Source organism: Macaca thibetana, chromosome 13, assembly GCF_024542745.1.
Source record: "Macaca thibetana thibetana isolate TM-01 chromosome 13, ASM2454274v1, whole genome shotgun sequence".
Lineage (NCBI taxonomy): Eukaryota > Metazoa > Chordata > Mammalia > Primates > Cercopithecidae > Macaca > Macaca thibetana.
In genome coordinates, this window is record NC_065590.1 from 85,655,830 (window position 1) to 85,681,846 (window position 26,017).

General features: G+C 39.4%; 1 long non-coding RNA gene across 1 annotated transcript in view; it reads right to left on the bottom strand.

Moving 5' to 3' along the window:
* Window positions 1-18,382: 18,382 nt before the first annotated feature.
* LOC126934133 (uncharacterized) overlaps window positions 18,383-26,017 on the bottom strand; it is a 99,726-nt gene continuing 92,091 nt past the window's right edge. The window contains exons 3-4 of the long non-coding RNA XR_007718843.1: window positions 19,934-19,999; window positions 18,383-18,475 (exon numbers count right to left, since the gene is read on the bottom strand). This is a non-coding gene — a long non-coding RNA (uncharacterized LOC126934133). The remainder of the gene's footprint in view (window positions 18,476-19,933; window positions 20,000-26,017) is intronic.

Sequence of the window (26,017 nt, forward strand, 5' to 3'; positions counted from 1 at the left end):
GATGACCAGCAATGTGGTGATTAGTAACAAGCATTGTCTGTGAAGCTGAGAATGTTTTTTTATTCTTACAGCAAATTTCACAGCATCATGGTGCTTGTATGTCCTCCATCTGTCAATAAATCAATGTTGACATGTAAGAAAACACTGAGTGGTAAGCAAGTGAAACTGCTTTTCTCAGGTGGGAGAGAGATCTGATCACATATATACTGTGAGGAGTACTCAGACCCTCTTTCAGATAATGTTCGTTCTGAAAATGTGTCTTTCAGATAATGTGCTCTTTCAGATAATGTTATAATGGGCTTTTGTTCTTGGTCAACTTAACAATTTTTATGACTACCACCCTTTTCTTTCTCCTCTGTGTTGGCAATAGTCACTTAGGCTCTGCAGCTGCCCATATTGAATAGCAAAAGACAGAAGTAGGTCCTATGGAGCAATCAGTCAGAAGAAAGGACTTACGTTTTTTATTCTATTTATGCCAAATAACAGCAATGGTAAATGAAAACTTTACATTAAAACTCATGGCATTAAAGCCATTAATGTCTTAAGGGACTGATGGGCTATCTCTTCCAATAGTAAGAAATTTTGAAAATCAATATTGAAAGCTAAAAATGAGGTCATGTAGTGTCAACCATCCTCCAGTCTTTGTAAGTTCAGAGTTCAAGAGCAATGTATTTGGTACCTGGAAACTTGCACTTGCTGTGAACACTGGAACACTTTACAGTATTTCATTGGAATATTTTGTCACTCTGAAGTTGCCCTCTCCAGATCTAAGTAACTCACAAAATTATGTCTTTTAGGGTTTTAACTCTTGTTTCAAGGATCTTATCTGGTTTGGCAACCAAAGGGAGGAAAATTAATTCAAAGAACTTAGAATATCAGAAAATGACATGGCTGAAGCAGAATGTACACTGAGCTACAGAAGTTTTACTTCACCTATAGTCTTTGTAGGGCTTGACATTTAGTCTTGAATATCATTTTGGCTCATTGACTAAGATACTAAACTTAAGAAGAAAGCCAAATATAGACTAGTGTGTCAGAAACATTGGGAAAACAGCTTGCTAACACAGAGAAATAAAAAGATGAGTTAAGAGAAAGAGAGCAATTCACAAAGGATAATCCCAGCCCCATGAAAGGAAGGCTCGTCTGGCTCTCTGTTTTTGTGCCAGGTCTTCTAGTTATGATCCAGATGAATGGGCATTCTGAGAGCTGGTAGCTGGTGCTGCTGTCAGTGGGCTCCCAGGCAGTCACACTTCATCTGAGTTATGGAACTGACCCTGGCCCTGTTGAGAAGAAGCAAGGAGGATGACCTCCAAATGATTTCGGGCAAGAATAACAATTGTGTAAGCATTTGATATGAATAGGAGGGATGAAACAATGTGTGGTTAGTGAGTGATTAGGATTTTACAACTTTGTTCCACTCTTTATAAAAGCATTTTAGGAGGCATGTGTTCACCTCTATGTGCATATCGTGAACCTGGATATTGTAAGAAAATGCCAGGATCTTGGTTTCAAATAGCCCCACTAAATGTGGATCAGTTAGAACGATTATATGAGGTTTGTATTTAAACTTCCTCAACACTACCTAAAGCCTGTGCCTTTAAAATGTCGGCCGGGAATGGTGGCTCATGGCTGCAATCCCAGCACTTTGGGAGGCTGAGGTGGGTGGATCACCTGAGGTTAAGAGTTCGACACCAGCCTAGACAACATGGTGAAAACCCATCTCTACTAAAAAATATAAAAATTAGCTGAGTGAGGTGGCGGATACCTGTAATCCCAGCTACTCGGGAGGTTGAGGCAGGTGAATCGCTTGAACCCAGGAGGTGGAGGTTGCAGTGAGCCGAGATCATGCCACTGCACTCCAGCCTGGCCCTCCAGAGCAAAACTCCATCTCAAAACAAACAAACAAACAAACAAAAAAAGCCTTCCATTCAGTCCCCACTCTATTCCATATATGATTATCTCTGTGTTTACAGAGTTGTCTCTGAGTTATGCATAGTCTGAAAGGAGCAGAAGTTCACAAGATCCAGTGATGCACGTCAAAGCTGTGATGTCACGAAACCAGCAAACCATGCTGAAAACAGGCCTGGCCCTGATGTATGGTAGTACAGATAGGCCAATCTTGCTGCTGTTTGCCAAAAAGTGTTAATTAAATTTGGAGATTATTTTTCCATCTGAAAATTTAAAAATATATAACCAACCCTGCCTTGATTATGTTAGACCAAAGCAAATCATGTCATATCATGGTACCTAACCACCTGCCAACAGACCAACAGCAACGAGACTCACAAATGCCAGAGCTAACCCTCAGCATAAAATAGAGTTTGGATCAGCGATTTCAGGCACTAGTTATTGAGTTTTCTAGGTGTTCCTGTCTCCTCAGAGAAGTATCACTTCTGTAGAGAAGTGGTTGCCAACTGGGGTGATTTTGCTCCTCACCCAAAAAAATTTGGCAATATTTGGAGACATTTTCAGCTGGCACTATTGTGAAAATGCTATTGATATCCAGCAGGTGAAGCCAGAGATGGCTTCTACACTGCACAAGACACCCCTCCATTACCAAGAATTATTTGGCACAAAATGTCAATTGTGCTGAAGTTGAGAAATCCTACCCTAGAATCACTAGAATACTGCAGAGCTGAGATTTTCAAAGTATAGTTAGAAGGAATGACACTCAGCATAACCTACCCAAAGTGGCAGGTGTTTGATACTCTTCTAAGTCCTCTCCCTCACTCATACCTCAACCCTATGACAAGGCTCCTGTGTCATTCTATAATGTGTCCTTGCCTTGCATTTTATGTATTCTCGATGGGCCAGGAGAGCCAGTTGTATGGGGGAATAAAAATCATCAAGACTTGCCTTTAAAATATTAAGGTTACTACTTGGAACTTAGCACATAATTCAGATTGGGCCTCCTTTCTGCAGCCTTCAGATAATTTATAGGCAGTTTCTATTGATGATCCTCTCTCTGGCCTCCTGAACAGTTCAGATCTCTTAAGCTTTGAATTAAACATGCTTCACTCATAAAGTACTTTCTCTTGACTTGGCACAAATCATTAGTCCTGCTTGTTTGAAGAGTTTCCATGTCCGTAGCCCACCTCTGCAACTCACTTCACATTCCATTTTGGCAAGAAAGCCTCCCCATGCTGTTCCTGTTTGCATTTCTCTTATTTTCCTAAACAATGAAGCACTGACTGTGGCATTTTCCCCATCACCCCACCTTGTGTTAGCTGGGTTTTCACTATCCAAGTCTTATCTCAGCAATGAATGGTCATTATGAATACTGGGTATATATAAAGAAAAGTAAGCCATTGCCTTGTATTATTAATAGTTTCAGAGCTTACTGTATTCTGGAAACTCTGCTAAGCATTTTATATGCACTGTCTCAATTTTACAAGGAACATATGATTCTTCTTATTTTATAGATGAGTAAATTGAGTTCAGAGAATTTAAATAAATTGTTCAAGACCATGAGCTTTTAAATTTCAGACCTGTAATTCAGACGTAGATCGGTGTGAATGTAATAACCCATGCTCCTAACTAGTCCATTGCACAGCCTCCCTCAAGGTGTTCCCCACCTAAGAGAGAGCTATGTATGTTCATTTGGAGGACGAAAACCTCCGTAAGCCAAGTCCGTGTAATGAGCTTTGTGGTGACTCAGCATCAGCAGGCTCCAAGCGGGCATCCCACTGATAACTTTAATGCACCTTATCTGAAACCAGCCTTGAGGACCCCTTGAACATGTGGCTCAGCACTACACAGTCTTATGAATTGTAATGAAATCCAATCAGGAGCAGAGGCCTTAGGTTTTAATTGAGCTATCCTTTAAAGGACTGCTCTTCTCAGTGTCAAGGTCATGTTCCCCTGGCTAAGGCAGTTATTTTATGTGTGTAACAACGATAATAGGCACCGGAGACACATTGAGGACAAGTGGCATGCAGCATGAAAGAAAGAAGGAAATATACAAAAAGCAATCATTGAAGTATACACTATAGACTTTCCCATTGATAATTGGCTTAAATTATTGAAGCACATAAGAGGTTATTAACTAGAGAGAGTATAAATTACTTTTTTTTTTTTTTTTGCTGAGCATGACTTTTCAGAGTCTCCCCAACTTCCACATTAAAAAAGCTTTACATTTGGAGTCACTAGGGAAAAAAAATCTCTTCAAAATTATCTCCAGAGTAGATGAATGAGGAAAGAGCAGATGCTGCATGAATTTGAGATCATGTTACCTGCCATGAGAATATAAAATGTGAAATGATATTTAAATAATGCTAACAGGGCTCAGTAGGTCGCTGGTGCTGGCCAAATCCAAAGAGTCGGCATTGCAGGCCCCTGGGACAGGAAACATCACTGGGCGATTGGGACAGACAGCTGTGCACACACCCTCAGAACTCCTGGAAAACTTTGTGATGCACAGCTCTGGGAGAACAGCTGCCTCAGGACAGAAGGACACATCTTCAGTAGATACCACTGGGAGGGGCCTCATCTTCTACCTCCACCTGTGTGCAGAGCAAAGGAGGGGAGCAGCCAAGCCCAGGAGATTTCAGAAAGAGGCCAGGCCAGGGAAAATGAGTGACATACATCTTCCTTCTCCTGCTTCAGATGCTGACTTATATCCCTGTTCTCTAAGCCCTCCTGACTTTCCTGCAAATCGGTCTGATGAGTCTGTTCTGATCGAATGCTGCTCCAATCTTCTGGGGCTCCGAATTAGCATTTTGAGGATGTACTGTTCTGGCAAGAGACCCTATATCTAGTAAGGCCAATTATCTCCTTAGATTTCTAGTTCTATCTTTATTCATTAACTCCCATTTCCTCTCTCAGAAATGAGCTCATTTGGTCTGCTTGCCTTTTCTTTGAATGACTTTTCCTCCTTGTGGCCTAAATCCAGGATCTTTTTGCTCAGTCTCCCTCTAGGCCTCCTCCTTTGCCCTGTGGTTTCCTCGCCTCTCCTTTTCATTCCTCAGTGGTGCTTCCACTGAAATAATGAAAAGACTGAGCAAAACTGCTTTCTCCTGCCAAGCCCAGGCCAAGCTCTGCTTTTGTCAAGCCTGTCAGGATGACAGAAATGCTACAGTTTCAGTGCCGTCCTTTTAAAGATGGTCATGATATATCATTGCATGAGGTAAGAGGCTAGGAAACAATGTGCCTAATACACATACATGCATGCACACATACAAACACATGCATGCACACACATACACACTGCACACATGCTGTAATGGTTACCTCTTACTAACCTTCCTCAAACTTCTATTTTTTTTGTTATCGTTTCTCCCCCAGGTCCAACCATATTCCTTTTTTTTTTTTGAGACAGAGTCCGCTCTGTCACCCAGGCTGGAGAGCAGTGGCGTGATCTCTGCTCACTGCAAGCTCCACCTCCTGGTTTCACACCATTCTCCTGCCTCAGCCACCAGAGTAGCTAGGACTACAGGCGCCCGCCACTACGCCCGGCTATTTTTTTTTTTTTTTTTGTATTTTTAGTAGAGATGGGGTTTCATCATGTTAGCCAAGATGGTGTGGATCTCCTGACCTTGTGATCTGCCCATCTCGGCCTCCCAAAGTGCTGGGATTACAGGCGTGAGCCACTGCACCCGTCCCATGCAACCATATTCTTACATGATGCCGACACTCTTGTTCGGGACCCAAATCAAGTTAATAAGACCAAAAATAACTTTTTCCCAGATTCGTAATTATTTTCAAATTGGAAATAGAAAAGTATTTTCTACTCCAGAATCAAAATTGCCCCACATGGATGAAGCTGTACTGCAGAAAGAAATAATGATACTGGCTGCCAGAGAGAAAGGACAGTCAGAGATGCAGAAAGGAAGACTGCTAATGAAGTTTCCAACTCGGGTTACAGTTACTCTCCTGGACTTCCTGTAATTCAAATACTGGCTTCTGCTTTGATTATGTGACCTTACTAGATGTCCTTCCAATAAATTCACTTCTTATCTAACCTCTGTTAGTTCACTTACTGTTGCTTATATCCAAAGGACTCCTGAATAACATAGAAATATATTCTTGAATAACATACACCAATATATTAACAGTACTTATCTCTGGATTTTTTCTTTTACTTATCTGCATTTACCTCTGCTTCATAAGGAACCTCAAATATTTATGTACTTTTATAATAACTTATTCTTTTTGTCATGATGATTTGTCTACTTATCTGATTAAAAAAGAATACTTATCAAAAGATTAACAAATGTAATTGTGGAGAAATTCAGTAGATATGAGGCATCCATTACCACTGGGTCAGAATCGTATGTTTTTCCAGCAAATATTTATTGAGTGCCCAGTACTACCCAGCACTGTTGGCCAAGAATGAGCAAACCTGGACTCCATGTCTGTGAAGTTTGTGAACTGGTGGAAGATATAGACAAATCAGTAATCACTCAAACAAATGTAAAGTTGCAACTGTGATGATTGCTATGAAGAGAAGAAACTTGGAAATAAGGAAATATGATCTAGTTAGAAAAGTCAGGAATACTTCCTGGAGAAAAATGACACTTAAGATGAGATCTGGAGAGAAGAACAAGGTAACTGAGGAAGAGAGGAAGAAAGAACATTCCAGGGAGTGGAGGCTGCATATCAGACGCTCCATGTCAGGAGGGGATATGGGGCATCTGGGACATTGAAAGAAAGCCAGTGTCACTGAACTGGAAGGAGCCAAGAGCTATCGAGTGAGAGGGAACTGGTGAATTAGGTGATGACCAGAGTATGAGACAGCTTGTGAATCAAGTTCAGGCATTTTGTTTTTTTCAGAGTGTGGAAGGGCTGTTAATGGACATGCATGGAATGTCTCTGTGCATGTGTGTCTGGGATATGAGTGGTGTAGTATGATCGGATTTGGATGTTTTAAGCATCACCCTGACTAATGTGGTTTGAATGTCCTACACAAATCTGATGCTGATATGTAATCCACAATGTTGCAGGTGGGGCCTGGTGAGAGGTGATTGGATCATGGGGGCGGATTTCTCATGAATAGTTTAGCACCATCCCCTTGGTATTGTCCTTGTGATAGCGAGTGAGTTCTCATGAAATCTAGTCATTTAAAAGTGTACAGCACCTCCTTCCCCCCACCCTTGCTTCTGCTCCCATCATGTGATGTCACTGCTCCCTCTTCCCCTTCCACAATGATTGGAAGCCTCCTGAGGCCTCCCCAGAAGCAGATGCTGCTATCCTTCCTGTACAGCCTGCAGAACTATGAGTCAATTAAACATAGTTTCTTTATAAATTACCCACTCCCAAGTATTTCTTTATATTAATGCAAGAATGGACTAATACACTGACCATGGAACATAGACAGATGTGAGAAGATCCAGAAAAGATGCAGCTAAATTAATTAGAAAGGCCTCTGGAATGGGCACAAGCCAGGTGAGAGATGGTGGTAGCTCACCATGGGATAATGGTGATGAAGCTGGAGAAAAGAGATATTTAGGTGTATATTCACATCTCTGTTTTCAAGAAATGTAATTCCTTTCAGAGGCAGGAATTTCCTTGTCACAGACAGGGGGACTGGAATATATAAAAGCATAACTTGGCCAAATGCTATTGAGCTAAAATTTGTTGAGTCTCATTTCTATCAGAAGTAAGTAGAGAAAGCTACATAGCAGAGGTAGGACCCAAGCTATGTACTAAAGAATGGGTCAGGTTCTATGAAAAGGGGAAAAATTATTGTGGGATTTAGTAGGAAATAGGAGACACCCTCAAATTGGGTAAATTGAGAACAGTTCAATAAAGAGACTACTTACAAAAGTATGAGCAATGTGTACAGAAATTCCAAAGAATGGTGATGTACCGTAGGTCTAGTAAACACCCTTAGACTTGAAAAATTGAGAAGAGGAAGTGGCCCCTGGAGTCAGAGAGAGAGAGAGAGAGAGAGAGAGAGAGCTACGTAGATAAATTACCTGATGAAAGTTGATGCTTTACAACAAAAGGTAAAGCAAACTCACGATAACCCTGCAGGGAGGGCAAGGGCTGGAAGAAATGCATACTCTGACGTCATTCTCCTTTCTCCCACCAGATCCTAAACTCCTGCTCTCCCTTGGCTCAACCTCATCACAGCCAGAAAGGATGGGAGCTCTTTAATGAAGTGCATACATGTCAGTTTCCCAGGACACAAACCAAAGTAAAGAAAAATGGAGCATGCTCCTACAAAGGAAAATAAAAGAAGATCCATAAAGCAAATCTAACTCATGGACATTTACTAAACATGCACTGTGTTCATGTAATGGCTCCAAGAATCTTAGTGGACATGGACGGAAGTACAAACCTGGAGTGGACCTATAGAAGCTCAGAGTCAAACGGCAGAAAGACGATATGGGCATTGAAAACATTAAATGAAAATACAAGTAATAAATCACAGGAGAAGAGAGTAACAGAGGGTGTCACTGGGCAGTACATTAGGAATTAATTACCAGACACCTATGCAGTTAAAATGTACTGCTGGCCTTCAAAGGTGAAGGAATCTATGGCCTGGAATGACCATAAAAGATTTATTTTAACAAAAAGATATGACTGTAGCCTTTCAGGGTAAAGAGATTTTAATATTTGAAGAACAGAGAGACAGGTACAGCATTGCAGGCTAGAAAATGTGGGAGTTCAAAATGGTAGACCAGGAGAAAATCAAGTTGTGTTTGGAAAAATTGACTTTTTGGTTATTAGAAAGACCATGTAAACAAGCAGAGACCAATTGTGCTAGAAGTGTTATTTTATCTATCAATTTGTTTTCCAAATTGAGCATCTGGTGTGTGTTAGGCACTACTCTCGGCACTGGGGATACGGCTGTGAATATAATCAACAAGGACCCTGCAATCATGGAGATTAAATTGTAGTGAGGCAAACAGAATATAAATAAATATACACATTAGGTGAACGCCAGATAGCTTTGGGTCTTATGGAGAGAGTTACTGTTGGAGCATGCACTAGAGAATGACTAAATGGTAACTATATGGGATGGTCGAAGACAACCTCAGTGAGAAGTCTCTACACTTAGATGAGACGCAAATAGCAAGAATGGTTCTTGTTCTGTATTATAATCAAAAGGATGAGGATTTCAGGCAGAGGGAGAAATGGGATCCACGGCCTAAAACAGGTACTTGAATAATGTTTTTGAGGAAATAAATGAAGATCAGGGTGGCTACAGCATTGTGATGAAGGTTTATACCATGAGCTGGCTGGCTTTTATTCCTAGTGAGAGACAATGTTGCATTTTCAGGGATTTTGTAAGCCATGACACTGGTAGCTTATAATTGGCTATGGTAGGAATATTCATACCAGAGAAATCAGCAAACACTGTGAATCAGGACTCGCTCTTTGTCCCCAGCCCTCTACTCCCATCCAGAGAGCCTGTTACTGAGTATTTTCTTGCATACCACAGAGTGAGTATAAGCAGCAGCTGGAATAGTAACTAGGAACCAATCATCTTAGGCTTTATAAGGCAGAGAAAGGAATTTTAATTTTAGGTGTGTTGGGAAGCCATTAGTGGGTCTTATGTAGGAAATGAATATGGTCTGATTTACATATGTAAAGGATAATTCTGAGTACATTATGGAACACTTTGTAAATAGGTAAAAAGAGAAACAGGAAAATCAGCTATTGCATTAGACTGAGTTAGAAGTGGCAGTGGCTTTTGCTAGGGGACACATAAAAGGAAGAAAACTTAATAATGTTAGGCCTGACTATAGGTAGAATCTATAGTTTTTACTTATGAATTTGATGTAAGAATTGAGGAGAAAAGAAGAACCAGGTAAAAATTTTGAGCTTTGGCTTGGGAAACTAGGTATATGTTAATGCCAAAAACAGAGATGTAGAGAATTGATGTAGGAGCAAAGCTAGGCTGGGAAATTGAAAAAATTATACCTGCCTTGTTAAAGTTGAAACACCCACACGACATTCACCCCTAAGGATATTCACACTTGGATTGTTGGGGAATAATAAGAACTAGAGATACAGTTCGAGGGTCACTGGCATAGAGATAGTAATTGAGACCAGGACTTGGGTTTTATCACCTAAGGATAATGCAAAGAGAGAGAAAAGCAGGAGAAAGATCGAGCAGAGTGGGAGGAGCCAGCATTGAAGAATGAAGAGGAAAACCAGGCATGTCCAGTGCCATGATGCCAAGAGAAAAACACAACTCTGAGAAGACAGGAATTTGTTTGCTAATGTTATTGGGGGATAAAGTAAAACAAGAAGAGAGAAGTAACTCGGACTTCTGGCAAAGGGATCACCAGTGCCCCTTACAACTGTGGTGTCGATAAAGTAGTGTGGACTGGATGAAGGAGCCTCGTTGGAATAAACTCATGGGAGGATGCTCACTGGAAAAGTAGACATGAGTATAAAAGGGGCAGGGAGTAGGGGGAGTGACAAGACTTGGAGGGGGACGTGGGGTCAAAAGAGGTTTTTACTGACTATGTTTTATTTTTCAGATAGGAATGATGATACCGTGTTTATCTACTAATGGGAATGACCCTATCGAAAAGGAAACATCACGTATGTTGGGGAGTGGAAAAGTCAAAGTCCTTGAAAAGGCGAGAAGGAATGGAATCTAGGGCATAAGATGAGGGGTTGTCAATTCACCAAACATGTATTAAATGCCTCCTATGTGCCAAGTTTCACTGCATAGATCTCTAAAATCACATCTGGAATATTTTCCAGCATTAAGTTCCCCTAGTTGATTTCCAGCTGCTTGAGAACCAAGAGCTTATTTTGTTATTGTTCTCCAAGTCTCGGGCACCAGCCCAATTTCAGGCACACAGTAAGACTTAATAATAAGTATTTGCCAATTATATGTTGATTGAAACTAAAAAGTTTTCATTTAAATTGTTACCATTAGCAGTTATTGGAACATTTGATTTAATCATAAGCAGCATTGAGGAGATAGACATAACTAGCAAAAATAGACAACTTCAATTACAGATTTTTTTTTCCTTACTTTAAATTTGACTTAGATTGGCAGGGAATGCGGTTGGGGCCAGATGGATGTGGGAGTTGGGGAAGAGAGAGTTCCCTCTCTAAGTCACTAATGAAAGAGAATTACTGTATTTTACATAAAATCTAGTGTATTTTAATTCTTAACAACAACTAATCGTATGCATCACCTCAGTGTACTTACACGTAGTATTGAGTTTCAACTTTTGAGTGTGTTATCTTAGTGTGTCTTCTCTATAATCGTAACCTACTGAGCTTCCCTGAAAACATACTTCACTTCTGCCTGTGTATGTGCCCCTGAGGCCAGTGCAACCAACCCAATCACTTTTCATAACCCCAGCACCACCCCATCACTCATATATCATGTTCAGTCCCACATCTTGTTCTCTCCCTTGAAATTGTTCCTTCTTTCTTCTTTTATTATCGAAATTTTCTCATCTTTCAATATCCAATTCAAGTCCCACCAACTCTAAGAAATCTTTCCAAGGGTAAGAAATGTATCCACTTGCTTAAATTCTGTAGTATTTAGTGAATTCGTTATTTAGCAATTGTCGAATAACACCTCGTATTTGATTTGGAGGCATGCGCATGTGCACATGTGTGTGAGAGAGAGAGGGAGAAGGGAGAGAGTTTTGTATATATCTGTAAGAATTTAACCTGAATAGATATATCGATGTAAGAACTGGGCTTTAAAATAGCTTCTGCTTCTCGGAAGTTCAGAGAACAAGAGAAGTATCTATAACAAAATACTTCAGGCTCACTCTCTGCTTCAAAGACGGTGCCTTCTAGCTGTGTCCTGACATGGTGGAAGAGGCAAACAAAGTCCCTTGGCTTCTTCTATAAGGGAATTCATTCTGTTCATAAGGGAAAAGTCACTCATGATCTAATCATCTTCCACAGGACCCACCTCCCAGCATTATGCTGGAGATTGCACTTCAACACATGAATTTTGGGGAAACACAAACATTCAGACCATAACAAGGGCTAAATGACCTTTGGAAACTCAGCTGTAGTGCAGGTGAAATAGTTTTGATTGTTTATACTACATAAATGCTATATCAACCACATCCTCCTAAGTAGTGGGGTATTGACTCTGTTCTTTTTTCTTAAAAATTTTATATATATATATATAATTTTTCTATTTTTACTATTTTTCATATTTTCTATTTTTGAAAGCTTTTCTAAAGTATGTGTTTTAGAAAAGAAACAAAGTTTTTCAATCAGCATAATCATTGTCACATCCAACAAGTGAACCACAGTTATCGGGAGGGAAGACGCAAAGTAATGGGATTAAGTGGAGAGCTCACAAGACTAGCTTTCAAAAGCCTCAAATATTCTTGAATCTGCCTATGAATGTGTGATCTTGGGATAGTCATTTCCCTTTTCTGGGCCCTGGATTTCTAAAGTGAAAGGTGTTGACTAAATGATGTTGAAGGTCTTTCCAGCTCTGTCAGGACACGATGCTAAGGTTGTAAATGCGGTCTGAGTTTATCACTCTCCTTTGATCAACACTGCAGACCTTGCTCTTTCCTGACATGCTGTGCTTCCTGGAACATAATTGAAATAATGCGGTGTCATATCTCTTTTGATTCCCCAAGCATGAGCGAAGTCATCAACTCTCCTCATTTAACCTTTCAACAAACATAGCTCTGTTTGTTTCAGCCGGGGGCAGTATACATAATTATAATAAAATGTCTTAATTCAAAGATGAACAGATAATATCCAAGCCACTAAATTAGAAAATATCCATGTCCCCATATGGCACCCAGAAATCACTCCCCCTTTAGCGACTAGCTTTCAGTTAGTAAAAATGGAAATCAATTTAGCAAACATCACGTCCATGCTCGAGCCAGAGCTATCCTAATATCCCCCACAGTGGTGTCCTTGCAGGAGCCAGCGCAGGCAGCTAGCAGTGCACCCCATTTCGCAGACAGAGACGGGCTTTGTTGCTGGCCATGCAGATGCCCTCTGGCAATCCTCACTGGCGCCTGCCTCAGCAACAGAATTGGCTGCCTCTTCTTGTTTGTCTCTTTGCTCCTATAGGCGTAATGTGGGTATTTGTTTTACTAAAGGGTTTGCTTCGCTCATGAGGTATTAGACCTAGGGATCAGACATGAAATAATTATTCAGCCTCGAGCAGCTTTTTTTCTGGTGCTGCCATTTCTAAGCCAGCATTCAGTTTCTGCAGGGATCTGTGTTACAAGAGAAAAGCCACTGCAGCCTGACTAGAATTGTGTATAGATGGAGAAAGCCCTATTAAACCCTTTATCTACTCTTACCTTGAAAACAAAAGAACATCCTCCAGCTCTTCCCTGAATTGCTGTATTCCAGGAATCGAGTAAATGACTCGGCTGTTAGTCTCTGTGAAACTCGGTTTACATCTTTTACCTCTGGTGATGGTGACCTTCACTTGGGGCCTCAAAACTCACTCACATACTATGTCTTCATTGTGTTTATGTGCTTTTGGATAATTTCTATGTCACCATCATAGGCATGATTTTTAGCCTGTTTTCTGATTGCTGCTTCTAAGAATTGATTAGAAGAATGAGCATTCAATCTCTTCCACACAGGACTAAGATCATTCTGTTTTGTTGTTGTTACTGAGAATATCGCTTAGCATATTGTTATCTATTTCTGAAAATCCTTCTCAGGTTTGCCATCAATGAGCCTCAGGATTGTGCTTTAGTTCATCCAGCTCAAATAACTCATGCAGAGTTTTTGGCATCTGAAGTTGTAGATAACAACAGGTAAGTACATTCAATCATTCCTCAAATGTGGGATGAGCGATCAGGCACTGGGTTCTACGGCACTTGCCTTTCTGGAGATCATAGTCCAGCAAGAAAGACGGAAAATGGAATAGGCAAAATTACTGTAAAATACACTGAGAAAGGTACGGGGTACTTGGAGAGGCAAAGTACAGGGCGAAATGGAAGCATAAGGCAGATCACTCCTAGCTGAACAGGTCGGCCTCAGGTGACTTTTTGTGACACAGTACAAGGCATGCCTCATTCTGCATGTTGATGTCATCTTTTTTGATGTTTCCATTGTTTGATGTTTCTGTTGGGTCACTGTCACCATTAAATCAGTAACATATGTATAATATATATAATATATTGCACTATAATATATTATTTGTATATATACACATAAATATTATATATATGCATATGTGTGTGTATTTATATATATATAAATAAAATAAGATTATACCTGTTCAAAGAACTTAGTTGAGAAATGAAGCAAAAAAATTCCTACTCCCAGGGAATTCATAGTTTACACACACACAAAAATATATAGAGGCACAAATATGGTGTGAGATCTTGGTGATCAGAGTTAAAAGAGCAGAATGTATTCTAAAACCTCCTTTGTTCATAACTACACATCAGGTAAATCAGAAAAGAGCCATCAAATATAATCTGTCAACATCATTGTCTCCCATGCACCTTCTATGTTTCAGGCCCCAAGGATATAAAGGATAAGACACAAGGGCCCGCACTAAGAGACAAAATTAAAGCCCTAAGGAGACACTGAAAGAGGCTAATTGTTTCTAGTGCAGCTTTCATAGTCAGATGTCTCAGATTCAATCTTTGCTCTACCATTTACTAGCAATGTGACTTTAGGCAAATTTCTTCGTCTTGCTAAACCTTTGGTTTTTCACCTGTAAAGTGAGGATAACTAAAAATACCTAATAGGGTTATTTTTCAGTTTAAATGAGATAATATGGTTACAATTCTTAGTATAGTTCTTGGTTTACAACTGAGTCAATAAATGATACAACTCTTTTATTATAATGAAGCATATGGTCTAATAGAGGTCCTGTCATCATTTTCTTTCAGGAAGGGGTAAATACAGTCATCTACAAGATAATGGAGACTAACAATGGATACATTTCTCCAGCCAGTGGATATTGCTACTAAGAGAGAGTAAAACTTACAACCAAACCCCTATAATGACCAAGAAAGTAAATATATCTTAGAAATAAACTTGATTGACTTAAATGTTGAATTTTATCTCTGTGTAAATGTATAGCAAGGAACATGAGTGAAAGCAACCCTGAATCCAAAGACTTAGAAATAAGGAAGGTAGGCAGTGTATTTATGGCCTGGCCATTTGCCCCAGTGCCTTTAATCATTCTGACTCTTGTCCAAGTCTAAGGCTTCTGCTCTTTACTCCTACAAATTCATTATTTTCTATTGTTTCACCCACATTCAGTAATTGAGGGGTTCCTAAGACTTTGATCAAACTTCTACTATATATTATTTCCAAGTTCTTTGGAAGCTTAGCACAGTAGTAAAGTTTCTCTTACAAATTGTTTTACCTATTTTAGGATAAATTGTGTTGCTAAATGAAAGGTCGGGGGCATTGGTTGTTTCTGAGGATCTCCAAACATGATCAACAGATGAAAGAGAGAGAATGTAAAATTCACCACAGCAAGCTTCTTTAATTAAATGATTTATGAACAAGTATTCAGAGAACTCAATTCTATGGAGAAAATTGACAAGTAAAGACCTTGAAATGGAGGATGGCTCGAAACTATGGAAGCTGGGAAGTGGTGAGCAGCTCCAGAGGATAAAGCAGAAGCTAGAAATGTATTGCCATCTAAATTTATCTGTTCAACAAGGTGGGAGGTGGAGGAAAGTCTTTGGAAGAAAGGTTCCACTAGGCTGCTTTTTTCCTCCCTTTTTCCATAGGAAGCACTTTGGAAACCAATGCCTGAAAAGTTTGCTTTCTGTGAGAAGTGTAAATCAAAGTCATATTTCTGTTTCCAGCAGTAGAGGAAAGAGAGATAAACCTGATGGACACAAACAGGTAAAATCTGCCCAGAATGACTCTGGGGCTTGTTGAAAAATTAATGCCTATGAGATCTGTTTCATTCAGAGGCAAGGCATGGCGGATCACCTTTCCACATCAGTGCCTGGGTCTGATCTGTAGCATCTTTATACGCTCAGCAGATTAACTGCAGCCATCTGAAGGAGCCCTATAACCAGAAGGCCGCTGTCCTCAGGGTTGAGCACCATCTATGGTCATATCAGGGAAACTCTGTATACTTCCCAGCCAGGAATAAATGTTTTTGCTGCCAAGGCTCCCACCGTGATTACCTTTGTGTTCCCTGGAAATACAGATAAAAATAGACAGGTCACACCACAACTAGCCATGGTTTGACTTTTAGAAGAGAAAAAGAAAATACTAGCCATGAGGGGGTGAAAATAGGCACAGAGACAGTGAGGTGTAGTTAAGCGTAGACAGCCTGGAGTCAGTCTCCCTAGGTTCAAATTCCAGTCTCGACACCTACTACCTGTGTGACATCAAGAAGTCGTTTAATCTCTCCGAGACTCAGTTTCCTCTGCAAAATGGAGGTAATAATGGTAGCAGTTGCATAGGATGAGCGTAGAAAATATTAACACATGAAAAGCACTCAGAATAATATCTGACACATAACAAAAGACTCATTATTATCAATAATTGCTCCTATTTTTTTTTCTTTCTAATTTGGACCTTCAGAGAAGGAGAACTTGGCCCTTTTATGCAGGCCTTTGGATAATCAGACCCCATGAAGGCTTTCTTATGTGTAGGAAAAAGAGCCTTGAAGGAGGCATTGAGAAATTTTCTTGTTCAAGATTTTTCTGCTCATTCCAGGACCCTGGATCCACTTTAAAGGGACGTCCATGGAAACCAAAGAGGTAAGACTATGCCTCACCAATAAAAACCCCCACATCTCTGGGAATCTGCCACCTGGGGCATTGTTGCCCTGAAGGAAGAAGCTGAAGGGGAGATTTAGTTCATTTGATTATCAGCCAGAGAGGAGCCATCCTTCAGGGTCTCCTAGTCTCTGGCTGCAGCAGTATCTGTAACACTTTCAGCAAGTCTGTACCTAGGCCTTGATCTGTGTGTAACTTTGTAGGTACTTGAGCCATTATTTGAAAGAATATATTTTGAGCAAAGGAAGGAGCAGTAAGAGCTTTGGCTCTCCAAGGGGGAAAAATGTATTCATCCCTTCAAACCTCAGTTAGACTTAGGCAAAATGTCCAATCTGCCTTAAACAACTTGGTAGATCTTCTCTCTTAGAGTGAATAGACACAGGAGCACAGGGGTCTTACGCAACAGATAAAGGTTCCTGCCTCCAGACGCGCAGCTCAACCTCGAGTCTCTGATAGAGGGAGGACCTATGCCTTTCCATGTGTGCCCAGAACTCACCAGTACCTTCCCTTGCCTGCAGAGATCAATCAGTTCCCACTGCTCCTTCCTTTGCTCAGAATATATATATTTTAAATAATGGCTCAAATACCTCCAATGCTGGTAACTAAGAACGCCTGAAAGGGACTGTGACTGGCTCACCTTAAAAACCAAAGGTGTCATTTTCTGAACATTGTTTACATATTATGATTCAGTAGCAAACACACTGGTTTGGCAGTCAGACCACGAGAGTTTAGCCATGGCTGTCTCCACTACTAACTTGCTGTGTGGCTTTTGGTACTTCCGGTCAACTCTCTGGGATGCATGAGTCATCCTTTGGGTGAGATGAAGATAAATAACGCAGATACTGTCCAGGTTCATGATTGTCTCATCAAGTGAGGCTGCAGTGGCCTCCAATAATGCAGAAAGCAATGAGACATTAGAGAATCTACACGTTCCAAAACTGTGTTTAAGGTATTTCACATTCAGAGGTCATTGGCTGAGAAGTGAACTCTATAACAAATTTGTGATGTCTGACAATTGAAAACTAGTAAAACTATATAGTTACTAAAAGAAAAGAAAAAGGAAGACTGGTAATATACCCATTACTTTAAATGTGTTCACTTTTTTAATAATAAATGTATCTAAATTCTTTTTTTCATTGGCCTCTGTCATAAAATAACAACTCAATGATGAAAAAATTCAAGAAAGTTTTTATGACAAGCTGAGCAGTGGAAACATGAACTTGTGAAATATTTAACTTTATATAATTTCTGAATCTTTCCAAATAAAGAATTCCTTCCACCTCTCCCTAGAAAAGATGACATGTCTGTGGTTCCATTCATTGACTAGAATGTACTGGTGGGTTGTGATGTTACATTTACTAAAATGTTCCACTGCCAGATGAACACCAAACTCCAAACAAAGTATCAAACTGGATAACACAGCGGCCTGACTTTGTTAACACAGAACATTTTGCTTTGGGTTACCAAGTATCTGCAGAAAAGGGAAACCTGCAAACAGAAACCTTCAAATGCATCCAAGGAGGAATCACATATCACCATTCTCTTCCTTAAATCATCACTCCGTGGATTTTGTACACTACCACCAACTCTATGCTATGTATTATTTTAAAATGGGTCATTTGAATCTTTACAGTTATGTATCATCAGCACCTAAACTTAGATCCAGGCAATCTAGAGCTGCATGACTGTGTGACAATGGGTGATTATGAAACAGATTCATACTTTAAATTTTATTATGTGTTCTCAGCACTTCATTGGGAAAACGGGAAATCTTAGTTCTCAAGCAAGGAATATATAGTTGCTGGATGATGGATGGAATGCTGCCATCTCTTGGTAATCTAGCACAGAAGAAAACAGTTTTCAGAAAAGTGATTTTGCATTTTTATTGGCTAAAGGCAATACAGTTAAGAAGCATAATTCTGTTCTTCTGGTGTCAGAACAATCTATAATTGCTGTTATTATTTTTAGCATTTAATGCTTACAGTGCATATTGAAGCTATTCCCCAACAATAACACCATATTAAAAAGAATCCATCACATGGTTTCACTGGCTTAGCTTTCACAAGAAAGGTCTAAATTAGATTGGCCCAGCATCTTATCTTCTACCTTTGCTTTTTGGGATCTGTGCTAAGAATTCTCTAATAAAGTTGCAAGTTATGCATGACCCCCTTTGAGCATCATCTAAGTTTTCTCTCCTCCAACATACACACCAGGCAGAGAGACAGGAAAATGGTTGACCCTTCAGTGTAGCTTTTTGTAGAATGAAAAAGCTGAGGCCGGGCATGGTGGCTCACACCTGTAATACTAGCATGTTGGGAGGCCAAGGCGGGTGGATCACCTGAGGTCAGGAGTTTGAGACCAACTTGTCCAACATGGTGAAACTCCATCTGTACTAAAAATACAAAAATTAACTGGGCATGGTGGTGGGCGCCTATAATCCCAGCCACTCGGAAGGCAGAAGAATCGCTAGAACCTGGGGGGCGGAGGTTGCAGTGAGCCAAGATTGTACCACTTCACTACAGCCTGGGCAAAAGAGCGAAACTCTGTCTAAAGAAAAAAAAAGAAAAGGAAAAGCTGAAATTCAGAAGACTATGTGTCTGTGGCACATTGGTCCTACCACTTTGGCCAAGCAAGCCAAATCTCCTCAGTTTTCTCATCTCATTGGAGGCAAAATCTCTATTCTACCTACCTTGCACTGTTACTATGAGGATTATATAGAATTGCAAATGTGAACGAATTTTGAAAGAGGCAAAGAATTGTGATTTGGTCAAGGATTATCTGCGAGGTAATGACATTATTCTTTTTTTTATAGAATTATTAATCTAAATTGTTCGTATTTGGCTTTTTTCATAGTTTATTACTATTTTTTTCAGAGGTGAGTGTCTGATGATACCAATAAAACAATATAAACAAGTCAGTAGACTTATCAAAGTGGCATTATCATTCATAAGTTGGCATGTCAGGAAAAGTTATCAAAGCATCACATCAATTCATCATGGTCCCCACAGAATGATTTCGGCCACTAAAAGCAGAGCACGTTCAGAATAGCCTGAGAAGTCGGGAAAATCATTCTGCCTCACTGTGATTGCATTATATCTACAATATACCTTCCACTGCAGTTATCATCTGTTAGAGCTACTTGTTTATATTTCTATCTTTCCCCAAAGATTGGGATCCTACTTAGCTTACTAACATGTGCTGCAGCAGAGCTTAACTCAGTACCTGAGACTGAATTTGTTTATAAATATTAATTTGATGGATAAATAAAAATGGATTAAGTATTATTAGCCACTCACCATATTCTGGGTGCCAAAGAGTGAAGAAGAGTCAGTTAAAATAAAACACCAATTGCAGTCTCCACACTGGAAAAGTATACACATTTTGAGAAGAATTGAAGTTATTCGAAGAGAAAATACATTGAAAATATTACAAAGAATTATGCTGCTTATAGTTTTCTAAAATCTGAAAATATTTTGATTAGAAATAGGTAAGTCTTATTTATTTTGGAGCAATAGGTGAATTGAGGAAACAGGGAAAAGTCTATGCTTCCTATAAACTTATAAAGTGAAAAGCTATTGGCAACTTGGTATACACCAGGGAAAGTATACTGATCTCAATAACAAGTTTAATAGGTTTACTTTAACCTGTGTAGTCATACATTTGGCATATTACATTGCTATACCTATTCATTTAGAATATCATGACATACTGTCCAGAGAATGTCAACTGGCATAAAAAAATATTCTGGGAAAAAGTGACAAGATGAAATAATGAAATAAATTGACTAGGGGTACAAGAGATAAAACAAAACTTTCTCTCTGCCTGGTGTGTATATTTGAGGAGAGAAAACTTAGATGATGCTCAAAGGGGGTCATGTATAACTTGCAACTTTATTAGGAAATTCTCAGCACAGATCCCAAAAAGCAAAGGTATAAGAGAAGATGCTGGGCCAATCTAATTTAGACCTTTCTTATGATATGGTTTAACTCTGTCCCCACCAAAATCTCCTCTTGAATTGTAGTTCCCATAATCCCCACATGTTGTAGGAGGGACCAGTGGGAGGTAATTGAATCCTGGGGGCGGTTACCTCCATGCTGTTCTCATGATAGTGAGTTCTCATGAGATCTGATGATTTTATAAGGGGCTTTCCCCCCTTTTGTTTGACACTCCTCCTTGCTGCCACCATATAAAGAAGAATGTGTTTGCTTCCCCTTACACCATGATTGTAAATTTCCTGAGGCCTCCCCAGCTATGTTGAACTGTGAGTCAATTAAAGCTCTTTTGTTTATAAATTACCCAGTCTTGGGTATGTCTTCATTAGCAGCCCGAGAACAGACTAATAAATCAACTATATTCAAAGTTGAGAAAACTTTCCTATGAAAGATAGTGAGAGCTGATGCACAAGTCCAGAAAACAAGAACAACCACCAGTGGAAAATAGTTACAAGGATGTATCTTCTCAACCTAAAGCAAAAAGAAACAGCAACCAGAACTTTCTAACGGGACTCTCAAATGATTCAATGGACTGTCCCAAGTGGAGATGAACTTCTTGTCACCAGATGATGGGTTCCAGGGCGGGACGGGAGAGGACAGGACCCAAGAGCCAAATGTTGGCAAAGGATTCCCTCATGAGGTCAGAATCTTCCCTAAGTGAAATGACAAATTGTCAGCATTTCATAATAAACATAAGCTATAAATATAGTATTTTTTTCAATTATGTATTTGTAAATACCAGGTGGGAGACTTGCTGTTAAAACTATGACTTGAGAAGGAAATGGAGGAAGCAGAACCCTCCAGGGTAAAAGAAAAGAGCAAATTTTCAAATATCCACACTCCCTACATATGAGTCACAGTTAGCTGCCACAGGGTCAGCATGTATGCACTAGTTTTTGTTGTGTACGACTTAACTGGGTGCCATCTGCAATCTATAGGTAAGGAGGTCGCCTTACACATAATCACTAAATGCAGTCCTTCATCAAGGTGAGTTTGTCTTATATTTAGATAAAATGATTATAAGTGTTTGCTTTTGAGATTGTAACATCCTCTGTACCTGCTCTCCTGCCTAGTACATAATTAACCTGTCAACCCACCCTGCAGTAATAAGTGTGACAGACAGGAAATACATTAGGAAGGAACTTTTGTGTGATGTGCTTTCAAGCCCTCCTTTATCCTTCAACTATCTTTCCTTTTAATTAGCACTTGGGTAACAGCATAGCATAATGAATTACCATATTACTGTTATCAATAAAAATTATTTTGGGTCTAAAGTAGTCATTAAGATGAAATGTGTAAGACCTGTTCTGGATATTTTGTGGGGAGATAGCAGTTGAAAATTAAGTTCTATTTTATATATTAATGTTTAAAGATTCGGAGGACTCTCAGGTTTGTAAATCTATGCTTACTAAACATAAAGATCTGAATGTATGGGTGATGAAGGAAAGAAAGTGAAGGTATGCATCTGGGGAAAACATAGTACTGATATGTTAAAAAATTTTTCATGAGATGGCATATTTAGAAACATATTTTCCTCTGCTACCACTCTAGAAACCTGACCAAAACAGTAGCAAATGGACTATTTGTGTCACAAATATAAAGGAATGGGTGAAAAGATTATCAAAACCACATGCTGCAGGCAAGAAAGCAGAAGAATGAATGAACCTAACTTGTCAGATATGAGCATTTTGAACACTCAGCTGGTAGTAGAGAAAACAGAGTAACATACTTCCACACTTCTCCCTATATCTCCTACAAGCTTAAGAATTAGTTACATCAGGTATCCAGAGCAATGGACATAACGTTGGTATTAGAAAGAAAAAGATCAGGCAAGTTTGTTTAAGAAGCTACATCAGAAATCCCCTTGTCCTCTTGGATCAGCTGGGCAATGTCCCTCCCACACCCTGTTAGTAGGTTGGTGGTAGATATATTATCTGTGAAGAGGGTAAAAGACAAGAAACAGTTGAGACATAATACTCAGAACAGCAGAGATACGATACTCTTCTGCAATGCTCTAATAGTATTGGCAGCCAGAATTATACCCTCCAGGCAGAAAATTTGCAGTCCAAGAGAAAAATCTTAAAGCTCACAGTGAAAACCCTAAGTAGTTCCAACTATGGTAAAACCTACCAACATACACAGAATATCAAATCGAACTTTTTATGTCATCTTTTTAAATAGACAGGCAATTAAAAGAAAAATAATAAGAAATCTAAGGAAGATACCATTCAAAAGGCAAAGAACAAAACAAATAGAAAGAACAACTTGGACAATACAGGAAATTAGTAAAGAAAAAGAAAGTTCCAAGCATATCCTTACTGAAATAAGGGAAAATACTACACCCCCAAACAGTAACAAAGTGTTATAAAAAGAGAATAACCATAAGACAAGGAATATCGGAAACGAACATTGGAAGACAGCATCCCCCCAAACCCATGAGACACCAATAAGCAGACTAAACCATACAGTGATCAATAGTTGCACATATCTTCCAGAAAGCAGAAGAATGAGTGGCGGTCAGAGAATAGAAACAAAGATTAAACAAGATTACTAATCATTCAGAAGTGTTCATATATAAGTAATAAAAATAAAGATAAAATAAAATGACTTTTAAAAGATCGCCAGTAATGATTTCGTGAGTTCCTAGAATGAACAGTGTCATCAAGTTTCCTGTAAAATAAGTAAAAGATACTATGAGGCACAACATCATAAAATTTCAGAACACTGGAATAAAAACAAAAACCTAAAACTAACTATTGCAGAGATTAAAAAGGAAGAAAGTAAGCTACTTAAAAAGATGGAGAAAGAGAACGGCTGCAGACTTTTCAAAAGCACTGCTTGAATTTAGGAGACAGAGAAACGATGCCTTTAAAACTTTTCATAAGATGGCATATTTGGAAAACATATTTTCCTCTACTACCACTCTAGAAACCTGACCAAAACAATACCAGGGAACTATTTATATCACAAATACAAAGGAATAGGAGAAAAGATTATAAAATCCAAATGCTGCAGGCAAGAAAGAAGAATGAGTGAACCTGACTTGTCAGATGTGAACATTTTGAACACTCAGCCGGTAGTAAACAGAGTAACACACCTTCCCCGCTTCTCCCCATATCTTCTACAAGCTTAAGAATTGGTTATATCAGGTTACCTTCAATTTAGAATTCTTTACTCAGCCTAACTATCACTTTAAGTTTAAGGATCAATAAAAAGCATTTGTAGACATGTAGTGTCATAAAAGATTTGCCTTTCATGCACCCTTTCTCAGAAAAGTAATGAAACAGTAGTTACACCAAAATAAGGAAGTAAATCAGAGAATGAAAAGACATGGGCTCTAGGAATCAAAGTAGATGCAGGAAATCTCCAACTTGGCAATGAAAGGAGATATTAGACCTAAAGCTACATTGAAATCCCAGAGACAGGCTGGGCGCGGTGGCTCACACCTGTAATCCCAGGACTTTGGGAGATCGAGGCACGAGAATCACTTGCACCCAGGAGGCAGAGGTTGCAGTGAGTCAAGAGTCGAGATTGTGCACTGCACTCCAGCGTGGCAAAAGAGCGAGACTCCATCTCAAAAAAAAAAAAAAAAAAAAAAAAAAAAAAAAAATGTCCCAGAGACAAAACAGTTCAGATATTAGCAGGTCAGAAGGACCCAGAAAAGATTCTTCAAGAAGAGATTGATCAAATATATGATGTGTTTTAACAAAAATATTTACATACCATAGATAAGAGTAAAACAAAACAAAACAACAAAAAAGACTATTCTTAATTCTAAGGAAAACAAGAAGTTTTACATAAAAGAAAAAGTTGTCATAGTATAATACATTGTAATTCTGATCTAATCAAAAATTACATCATAATTATTGTGGTAGGATGGAGTGTGGGAAGGGTACCTGTGAAAGGTGACCAGCAAATAAAATTAGCTCTTTCTCTTCCACAGGTAAATCAATAGAGAATGCCTGAAGTGAAAAAATCAAAATATGCCAGTGTAAGTGTAGTATTAAGAAACACGAAGATTGATACCATAGGAAGGCAAAACTACTTGAAAATTGCCATTTTCTGGAACGGCAATTGAAGAGGTGTAGAAAGGCAATCATATTTTGTATAATTAGTCTTGTAGAATTATTTGCATCTTTATGTGCTATGTGGTAAAAAGTGTTGCCTGTCTATAAAATTCAGAATCATAGCTACACAGTCTCCCTTTAGAAGCCTGAAGCTAGCTTCAGGGACAGAAAGACCTTGTTAGAAGATGCCAATGAACATAACGTCTTCTGTTGAGCTATTTTGAGGACACAAAGCCTCCAAGGAAGACCAAAAGTAGCCAGAGGAAGTAGCAGAATTAAGCAGGAATGCTTAAATCCCACTTCTCATTTCTATAGAATGAAAAATTTTCTCATTTTCTACCCTTGAGAGAAAGCCATGGAAACACTTCCTGTTCTCTCCCATGACCTCTTCTGAAATTAGCAGAAGCCACCGAGTATATATGGCTCAGTTACTTTTGGGAGTACTGCTTCCTTCTGTGCGTATCGCCCTCAGGACATAGGCGCCCTCTGCTGGTCCAGGGGCTGCATTCTAGACAGTGTCTGACCCTAACCCTGCAGAGAAAGGCCTGAAGATTGGGTTATATGTTCGTTTCCAGTGGGAAGGTACACTACATACGGTGATTATTGGAGATAAATCCACATTATCCATTTCAGCTTTATCAGAAAGAAAACTCATTCTAGCTCCATGTGTAGGATTCAAATATCTTCTCATCTGGCTTCAAACTCAAGAAAAGCGAAAGAAGGTGTTTCTAATGGAACCCCCTCTCTCCACAAACCTAACAGGCGTTATTGAACAGGTGATCTATCTGTTCAAACGCCTGAAATAGAGCCCCTTGACAAGTGATGGTGCTGCTTCTGGTCATGGTGAGTGTGGTGGATGCTGTGATATGCTGCTTAGTGTCCCTTTCAGAATAGAAGAACTTGATTCCCAACTACTGAGACTGTGGCTTTCAAACTGCTGTCTTCACGAATTGCCTTACCCCAAGACACATCCTTACCCGAAGCAAACCACATCCATTGATTGTTTAACACGGGAGTTTCTAGGCCCAGTCTCTTACCCTAATTTGGACAATTCTGAAAAGCCATGCCTGCTTCATAGCTTCCTAAGGAGCAAGCAGAAATCTGGATTGAAACTATATGTCTCAACAAAAGTTCTCTCTCTGGCAAACCCTGCTTCCATCCCAATCTTGCCCAATTTTTCTTCCTTCCATAAGAGTTGATTGCATCAGTATTCAGTAATTAATTTCCTGAAGAGTTTGCTCCATTCAGAATCTGCATTTCAGAGAACTCAGTCTTCAGCAATGAGTAATATGTTACTATACAGATAAACCCTTATTGGCCA